The following is a 9346-nucleotide window of genomic DNA, read 5'->3' on the forward strand; positions in this document are numbered from 1 at the left end:
ATGTCCGGGTAAATCCGGACGAATGGTAACCCTATTTAAAGGTGCTGAATCCTGTTTCTGTTAGGTCATAAGTGACGTTTTAAAAGTGTTATGTAAAATGTGTTTTAAAAGAAGACCTTTTCCCGTAGTCTAGACAAGGCTAACGAGAGCTGAATTTGCTCCACTCTCTACTGATCTCCTCACTTAGCATTCCCTAGGAAGGCCCAGACCCTGCAAATAGGGTGGGATGATTCGGGCATACGCTGACGGTTTTTTACAATGCACAAGTTCCAGAGTGTAAATCTAGCTAAACCAAATAATAAAAACATGGAAGGGTTGGTGAGAGACACTGGGCAGATACTGTTTTAAAGTGCAGTAAAATACTTCTTGAACAGTGGTGAATCTAGGCGCTATTCTAGAGCAGCAGTGTGGCCTAGCAGACAGGGGATTCAGCTAGAAGATGGGAGTTCAATCCCTTGCCCTGCCACCGAGCTGTTATGTGACTCTGGGCAAGCCATGTCACTTCTGTTTCCTCTCCCATCCTTTGTCCATGTAGATTTTAAGTTATTTAGGGCAGGATATAGTGTCTGTCACTGCCTGTGTGCAGCATCTGGCACAATGGGGGCCTGGACACAGCCAATGCTTCGAAGCACTACGGCAATGCAAATACTATGGTAGATGTTTCACTTCAGTGAGTTTTTTTTTTTTTAAATAAGAAAAATCATCTGAGTGTATTCTGTTAACTCACCTGTTCTTCCCTTTTTAGGAGCAAGCATTTGTGATAATCCATGACCTTAAACCCTCAACCACTTACCAAACTGACGTTCAAGTGCTCTCAGCCACTGGTCATGGGCAGCCACCCTGGGAACCTTTCAAACACCAGAGGCTGAAGCTGCAAGCTAATAAGGTTATTCACCTGGAGCCTAACTCTGCAAACTCTGATGCACATGAGTAATCCAATGGGATTACTCATATCAGTGGCGTTACTTGCATGAGTTCAATGTTTGCAAGACAGGGCCTCATAGACATGCCTTCATTCTAAGGGCACTAATCATACAAATGTTCTTATTTTGAGAGGGTTTGGTGCTCCGACAATGAAATGCTGTTGCTGCTTCTGCTGCTGTTCGTCATTTGGACAGCATGGGTGGAAAGAAGGTTCCTGTACATTTAACATGTTGCTTCCCTCTGGTCTGGACAAAGTGCTAATCTGACCTGCATTTAAAAAGCCCATGGATGTCAAATGAACTGGCACGTCGGTTGACAATGAAAACTGATCTTCTGCCGTATCTCTTGAAATACATGAATGTTGTGGCGGATAATCACTTAGTACCGCATCTACAAAAACAACAGGTCCCAGGTTTACACAGCCTCTAGCTCCTTATTAGCGTGTTCTGTGTTAATCTGCAACCTCACTGAGGGAAATGGGAGATTGCAAAGAGCAAGGAACACAGAATGGGGACCTTTATAGATATACCAGTTGTCAGCTAAACTGTCCCAGTTTTTTCACTGAAGAACTGAATTATCCCCCTCAAAATGCCCTTCTTCATTCATCATACTGACCTGATGCAGTAAAATACATGAGTGTATCAAACTTTGTACATATGTAAGTTTGAGGTTTAAATCTATTACATACCAGCTGTTGGTTGTAGGCCAAAAGCCTGGCACTCTTCTTATGTGTACGCCTTGCTGGATCTTTGATAAAGACCAGGATCATTGAACGGTTCATCCTGAGTTCCCTATTTCATCCTACTCTCCTAACACTTAGATTTTTGAGCCCTATACACAAAAAAGTACTATCAAATTCTTCCATAAATCTGGGAGGAAATCACATAATGAAAGGGATGTTGATGAAGTTGACATTCCTTCACATTCCCATGACTTCATGACATTTGGTGTACCTACAGTAATTTTGAGATGTTCAATTTTATCAATAGTTTGATTTTTATGACCGCCTTAATCCCCAGTTAGTTAATAATATAAAAATTTCACTGTAATACACTTCTTTGTGTTACTGGGATTGTCACAGCATTCCAGAAGCAACTACAGTAGTGGTATAACCTTTTTGGATTAGATTCTAACCTTCTGCTAGAACAGGCTTTTGCCTAGTGTTTCAAGTTCTAACAAAGCCAGTGTTAAAAATGAAGAGTAGTAACAGTGGTGTCCGGTTCCAATTTGTTTCTTATTCAGTTTTCATTATAAACGTCATACTCTGATAACAATTAAAAGCAGCATGGTGTCAGTATATAGTTTAACATTTTGCCGTCAAGTGAGAGACATAATATACTGGTTCCATTAGAGCTCCATCTGTAACCAGGAGGAGCGTTCCTCCTAATCTTCTCCCTGATAGGACGCGGGTTGAGAGAATATAGCTATACTGTTGTAATGAAAACTATTCCAGTAAATTGGAAGACAGTGGATCAGAATAATCCTGGGTATAACTTATACTTGACCCAATGTAATTTCTGTGACTCAAAGATGCAGTAATGTACAGTAAAGTGTCTTGCCTTGAAAACTTTCTAGATCTTTCTATTACTTATCTTATATGACCCCCATTCCAGTAGTATCTGAGCATCTCACAATCTACAATGCGTTTATCCTCACAACAGCCCTTTGCTATCATTCCCTGGACTCCCAAGCCTTAGGCTAATGACCTAACCACTGGACCATCCGTCCTCTCTGACAAGATTCGCCTTCCATCAGAAATATTTGTAAACACTGTAATTAAGAAAACTGTAAATGTTTGCATTTAGCAGAATGAGAGCTAGAATACCAGTGTTTGTCTAAGAGCTATTAAGGCTCTTAAAGCATCAGTCCGATTGTGAAGACAACTGGTGAAATTTTCCAAAGCACCTAAATTGCTTAGGTGCTTTTGAAAATGTTAGCCAATATAATACTTGGCAGAGGTGTTGTGAGCAGTGGTGCAGTCCTGATTTTTTTTGAAATACTGGTACCCCGTTATGACCTCATACATATAGTGCATGCGAGCTCATGCTATGCAAGGGATGCCATTTTGGTCTACAAAATGGCACCCTCCACATGGCCGCGTGGAGGATGCCATTTTGTTTCTTTAAGTGCCGAATGGCATTCCGACCTCAATGCATCACTGGTCACGAGGGTTAATAAAGCTTTTTGAGTACTTTGAACTTGGGTACTAAGTTTTAATACTGTATTATTAGGTACAAGATAGAGGTCAAGATTTTGATTTTGGGGGACCCAACTTGTGCCACTTTAAAGAGACTAGATTTTCAGAAACTGCTGAACACCTGACCTCTGAAAACAAGGCTCCTTTATGTGAGCTCAAACTGGGAACCAAAAATGGTGGCACCCAAAGTCACAAGTCATTTTGCAGAATCTAGGCCATTAATTAAAAAGAAAAGAAAAAAAAGCTTGTGGACAACTTTCTGTTTAGAAAGTATATTTCTTCAGGAAGAGTGTCATACTAGAATACATGAACAGATCAAAATATTTGTAAGCTTTGTTTCCTAAAATACGTACCAAAGAGAACCACCCCTACATTTGCTGTAGTCTTGTTTAGTTCATTTTTTAATGTACTTTAACTTTTTTACTCATTACAGTTCAATGATAATCGTGAGCCTTTCTTTTTAGGTGACAAATCTGAGGAACTGTCCTAGACTGAGGTGTCATTAGAGGTGGTTTTGGAACAAACTGATAAACTAAACAGTAATAAGTCACCAGGACCAGATGGTATTCACTCAAGAGTTCTGGAGGAACTCAATTGTGAAATTGCAGGACTACTAACTGTAGTCTGTAAGCAATCATTTAAATCAGTTTCTGTACCAAATGACTGGAGGATAGCTAATGTGACACCAATTTTTAAAAAGGGCTCCAGAGGTGACCCTGGCAATTACAGGCCGGTAAGCCTGACTTCAGTACCGGGCAAACTGGTTGAAAGTATAGTAAAGAACAAAATTGTCAGACACATAGATGAACATGATTTGTTGGGGAATAGTCAACATTGTTTATGTAAAGAGAAATCATGCCTCACCAATCTATTAGAATTCTTTGATGGGGTCAACAAGCATGTGGACAAAGGAGATCCAGTGGAGATAGTGTATTTAGATTTTCAGAAAGCCTTTGACAAGGTCCCTCACCAAAGGCCTTTCAGCAAAGTAAGCAGTCATGGGATGAGAGGAAAGGTTCTCTCATGGATTGGTAACTGGTTAAAAGATAGGAAACAAAGGGTAGGAATAAATGGTCAGCTCTCAGAATGGAGAGAGGTAAAGACCCGCCAGGGGTCTGTACTGGGACCAGTCCTATTCAACATATTCATAAACGATCTGGAAAATGGGGTAAATAGTGAGGTGGCAAAATTTGCAGATGTTACAAAACTACTCAAGGTAGTTAAGCCTTAGGCAGACTGCGAAGAGCTACAAAAGGATCTCTCAAAACTGGGTGACTAGGCAAAAAAATGGCAGATGAAATTCAATGTTGATAAATTCAAAGTAATGCACATTGGAAAACATAATCCCAACTATCCATATAAAACAATGGGGTCTAAATTAGCTGTTACCACTCAAGAAAGAGATCTTGGAGTCATGGATAGTTCTCTGAAACCATCCACTCAATATGCAGCAGCAGTCAAAAAAGCAAACAATGTTGGTAATCATTAAGAGAGGGATAGATAATAAGACAGAAAATATCATATTGCCTCTATGGTACACCCACATCTTGAATACTGCATGCAGATGTGGTTGCCCCATCTGAAAAAAGATATATTGGAAAAGGTTCAGAAAAGGGCAACAAAAACGATTAGGGGTATGGAACACCTGGCGTATGAGGAGAGATGAATAAGACTGGGACTTTTCAGCTTGGAAAAGAGACGACTAAGGGGGGATATGATAGAGGTTTATAAAATCATGACTGGTGTGGAGAAAGTAAATAAGGAAGTGTTATTTATTCCTTCTCATAACGCAAGAACTAGGGGCCACCAAATGAAATTAATAGGCAGCAGGTTTAAACCAAACAAAGGGAAGTATTTTTTTCAAATAACGCACAGTCAACCTGTGGAGCTCCTTGCCAGAGGATGTTGTGAAGGCCAAGACTATAAAAGTGTTCAAAAAAGAACTAGATAAATTCATGGAGGATATGTCCATCAATGGCTGTTAGCTAGGATGGGCAGGGATGTCCCCAGTCTCTGTTTGCCAGAAGCTGGGAATGGGCGACGAGATAGATCACTTGATGATTCCTGTTCTGTTCATTTCCTCTGGGGCACCTGGCATTGGCCAATGTTGGAAGACAGGATACTGGGCTAGATGGACCTTTGGTCTGACCCACTATGGCCATTCTTATGTTCTGTGAATGTATTTATTTCTAAGTTTGAAGTGAGATGTACAGATATTCATATGTACCTGTATGTTCCATATACTAAAATCCAGGAACGATGGAATGCTAGCCCTTTGACGATATCTTCAGCTTTACTCTGACTCTGAAATGAAATGGAGTAAAGTACATTTGCCTCTTGAAATTATTTCAGTTGTAATAATGTTTATTTGTGGTTGAGTTTCCCTGTTTGGCTGTTCTTCCATTGTTTAGCGAATGCAGGCTGATCGTTAGCAACCTCCAAATAAAACACGATTATGTGAAACTTGACCTTTACCTAACAGAACCTACTGTTGCTTGGCTGTCTGTACTTAAGAGGCTCAGCAACCAGTTGGTTCACTGGGTATTATGGATCCCCTTCTAGTAGCTAGCTGCTCTACATAAGAACCCGCCACTGCTACAACATAATGGAGCTACTCCTTTAGCTTAAGTGGTAGAGGCTGCAGCTCTTTATGCTGAAGGTCGCATGGTTCAGCCCTCACTGATGACCCATGTGGGTAGGGGATTTCATCTACATGGAGTTCAAAGCCCTTTTATTCCTGCAGGAACTGAAGCCAGCCTATGTTCAATGCAATGAAGCCTACACTCATGATCACATTAAGACTTCAAGTCTGAATACCCAAAGGCTGTCAGGCTGTCAGCATTCCTTTCCATGATTCGGTGTCACCAAGTCTGTAGTATTGGGTGAGTTTCTTAAAGCCCCATTGTCGGCATATGATTATGTGAGAATCTGGCTTTAAAAAAAAAAAAAAAAAGTGTGTTACTAGCCATTGTGGATGCAGAAAAAGCTTGAAAATGTGACCTGAGCGCTCCCTAAAGGCCCAGAAGGCAAATAAAACTAACCCCAATGGATTATTATTATTTTTTAAATCTCATGATTTTTGGGTCTGACTCATGACTGTTAAATGCTTGGAACTGATAATACTAATGAGTGCTTCGATCAGGCCAGGATTTAGAGGCCGAGCTCATGTTACAGTGAGGTAGAGAGCCAGGGAGAATTGCAGGGTCTGTCTGTGTCAAGCAGCTAGATAAAGATTCCTCTTTCCATTCACTATAAGTTACAGTCCTATTGTGCTCCCTGAACTCTGCACAGTCCATCTTCCTTTCTGAGGTTGCTGTTTAATGGATTAATGAAAGCCAGAGGATTGTGTAAACCGGAATGCTGATCACTTAACCATTCCAGGGCTGGACTTAACATACAGAAGAGCAAATGGTTGCCTAGGGCAGCACAGTGAGAGAGAGCTGAGCTGGACAATTTCCAGTTTGCCTAGCAGAACAGCAAAAAAGCACCAAGCCCTCAGTCTGGCACTGACCCCACTGTTTCGGTTGCAGCATTACCCCATCACGGTACAACACTCCTTTGTTACAATATTTCACGATCCAGTTTCAATACCCAGAGGAACACGTACACTGGTAGATGCTGCATAATCTCAAAATATTTGCCTCACGCCCCAACCACACAAAGCTGAAGCAAAGTCCATGTGGGCTGGCTGCCTCCCAACATTCCCTGCTTCATTGACTCTCTTTTGCTTGGAGGAGCTATTGTAGCTTCTTCTCACAAAGGTTACCAAGCCAGAGAAAATGCACCCTTCCCCCTCCCTACGTATATAGAACTTCCTATTTCCAAAATGCTGTGCAGCTATTCTCACAGCACAGCTGTGAAGCCGGTCAGTATTATCTCCATTTCAGGGGTAGGGAAACTGAGACACAATGAGGTTAAGTTCAAGATCACATAGGGAGGGATAAACCCTCCCCTATCTGCTGCAGCCAAGGAAATTCCTGGCTGTAGCTGCACCACCGGTGGAGAGGATTTGGAACGCGCCTTGGGGCACAGTAGATCAAAAGACGAGCCTCTAAAGGCTCACGATTGTAGCCTTTGGGTGCTCCCCTAAATAAACAGTGACAATAATTTCTCAAAGTGAATGAATGGTTGTTAAATGGTTTGATATCATTGGGTAATAGGGTCTGCAGAAGGGGAAGTGTTGTAATAAACTAACATGTATGTACCACTGTCTGCTACTTGATGGGATTAGCACTGCTTCTCTGTGTGTCATAGGCCCCATAGTGTTAACAACTAATTGCAGAGTTGTCAACTATCATGATCTTATCATGACTCTCCTACTATGTTTCGCTTTTAGTTGCTCTTGATCTCCCAATTCCCAGCATCAAACTCACTCACTTTTTCCCATTTAAAATGTCTGCAATGAGCTATTACCTAAAGCCAGAGGGTGTCTTCTGTCAAGATTGCTGGCATTTCCCATCAGCCTTTTTTCAGGGGGTTGTGCATATTAACACTGACAGACCCTGGTCGTTGGTGGGCAGGATTGAACCTTGGACCTTTGGAGCTAAATGTATGAGCCAAAAGCCAACTGGCTGTTAGCAGACTCATTTTATCTCTCTTTCTCTAAGTGGTCTTGATGCCACTAGATGCACCACACCCAGATGGTGTGTGGGTTACACGTATGTCTGGGCTTTCCAGGACATTGCCTCTTTTTTGAGCCTCTGTCCTCTTGTCCTGGTGGATTTTTCAAATAACAGGAAATGTCCTGGATTTTTGCAGAGCAGGTGCTGTAGTTCAGAAAGAGCCATGATTGGTCCGCTTCCACCTGCATCCGCAGCTGATTGGTCCAGTCCCCTGCAGCCACAGTTGTAGGCCCTGGGGAGGGAGTCCTGCAGGGGGACCCTGACTGCCGGCTGTTGCTGCATCCTGGGCTTGCGCCAGTTGCCCTACCACTGTGACAGGGAGCGACACTGTCCCCCCACTTCCAGTGAGTACTCCTGACACAGATACCCCCTCCAGCTCCCCGCCCAACTTCTCTCCTGCTGCAGTGTCCTCTTGTTGGGAACCTGAAATATGCTAACCCTACTTGTGCCTTCAGTAGAAATGGCTGCCATCTCCCATTGTTTCCAATGAGACAGAACCCTGGCTGCCTCCAGGAAAGATGGGTACCTCCTAGGGTCAGGAAAGTGAAACCAAGACAGCAGGGGGACTGGGGAAAGGAGAGGGGGCAGGAAAGACGATGAGAAGGGGCAGGGGGATGTGGGGCAGAAGAGAAGATGCAGTAAAGTTGGCAGGAAGGAGAAATGGGGGTTCAGGAGAATGGGGGATGCAGGAGGAGCCTGGGCAATATGTGGAACAGAAGAGACTGAAAAGGTGCAGGAGGGAGAGTGAGGGAGTATAGGGGAATGTGAGGGATAGGGAGGAGATGGGTGAAGGGGAATTGGAGGTGGCAGATAGTAAGGGATAGGATACAGTAAAGTGAAACAGAAGGAACTATGGGGGAATTAAATGCAAAGGCCAGGTGTAAGACAGAAAATGGTGGGGGGGGCATGGAGGGAGAATGGGGGTGGAGCAGGACACTAAGAGGGGCAGGGAGAGAGATGGGGAAGGGAGTCGAGCAGGTTAGTGGGGAGGGAGATGGAGAAGGATGGAATGATAATTCCCCCAACCACCAACCTAAAAGTGAGGTGCACATAAGTTCCCTCTGGACAGCTAAGTGAGAAGCTATGCATTTTTGTATGTGCAGGTAAGAGTACATTTTGCCCGCACACCCCTCAACAGTCAGAAGACAGACCAGAAGTTTTTGTTTTAATCGCATGATTTTTAAGCCAGTGATGCTTTGGGTTCTAAGTGCTGGTTCCTGAACACTTGGCGTTGGCACTAGTGCACTAGTGCCATGGGGGGATTCTCCTTTAGCCAAGACCCATGATTTAGGGAGAGGTGCTGGCTCTGTCCCTGTGAAGTTTGGAGTGGCCAGGGATCGGCTCCGAGCTTATTAGAAATGCTCGCAGACTCTCGCCTCTAAAATAGCCACCCCGTACCAAATCTACTGGAGGGGCAATAAAAGCACCCCGAGCAGGATGGATGGTGGGGGCAGAAAGCTGCTGCTGGGGGGTTGCAATGAATGTCCGGCAAGCAGAGGTGCGGGAATCAGGGTGGTCTCTGGGAGATGACGAGTGGGCGGTGTGGGTTTGCCAGGCATGGGGAGAAGGAAAGGGGGGGAAGTGTGTAGCGATCCTGGGGCTT

This window comes from Malaclemys terrapin, chromosome 9 (assembly GCF_027887155.1).
Source record: "Malaclemys terrapin pileata isolate rMalTer1 chromosome 9, rMalTer1.hap1, whole genome shotgun sequence".
NCBI lineage: Eukaryota > Metazoa > Chordata > Testudines > Emydidae > Malaclemys > Malaclemys terrapin.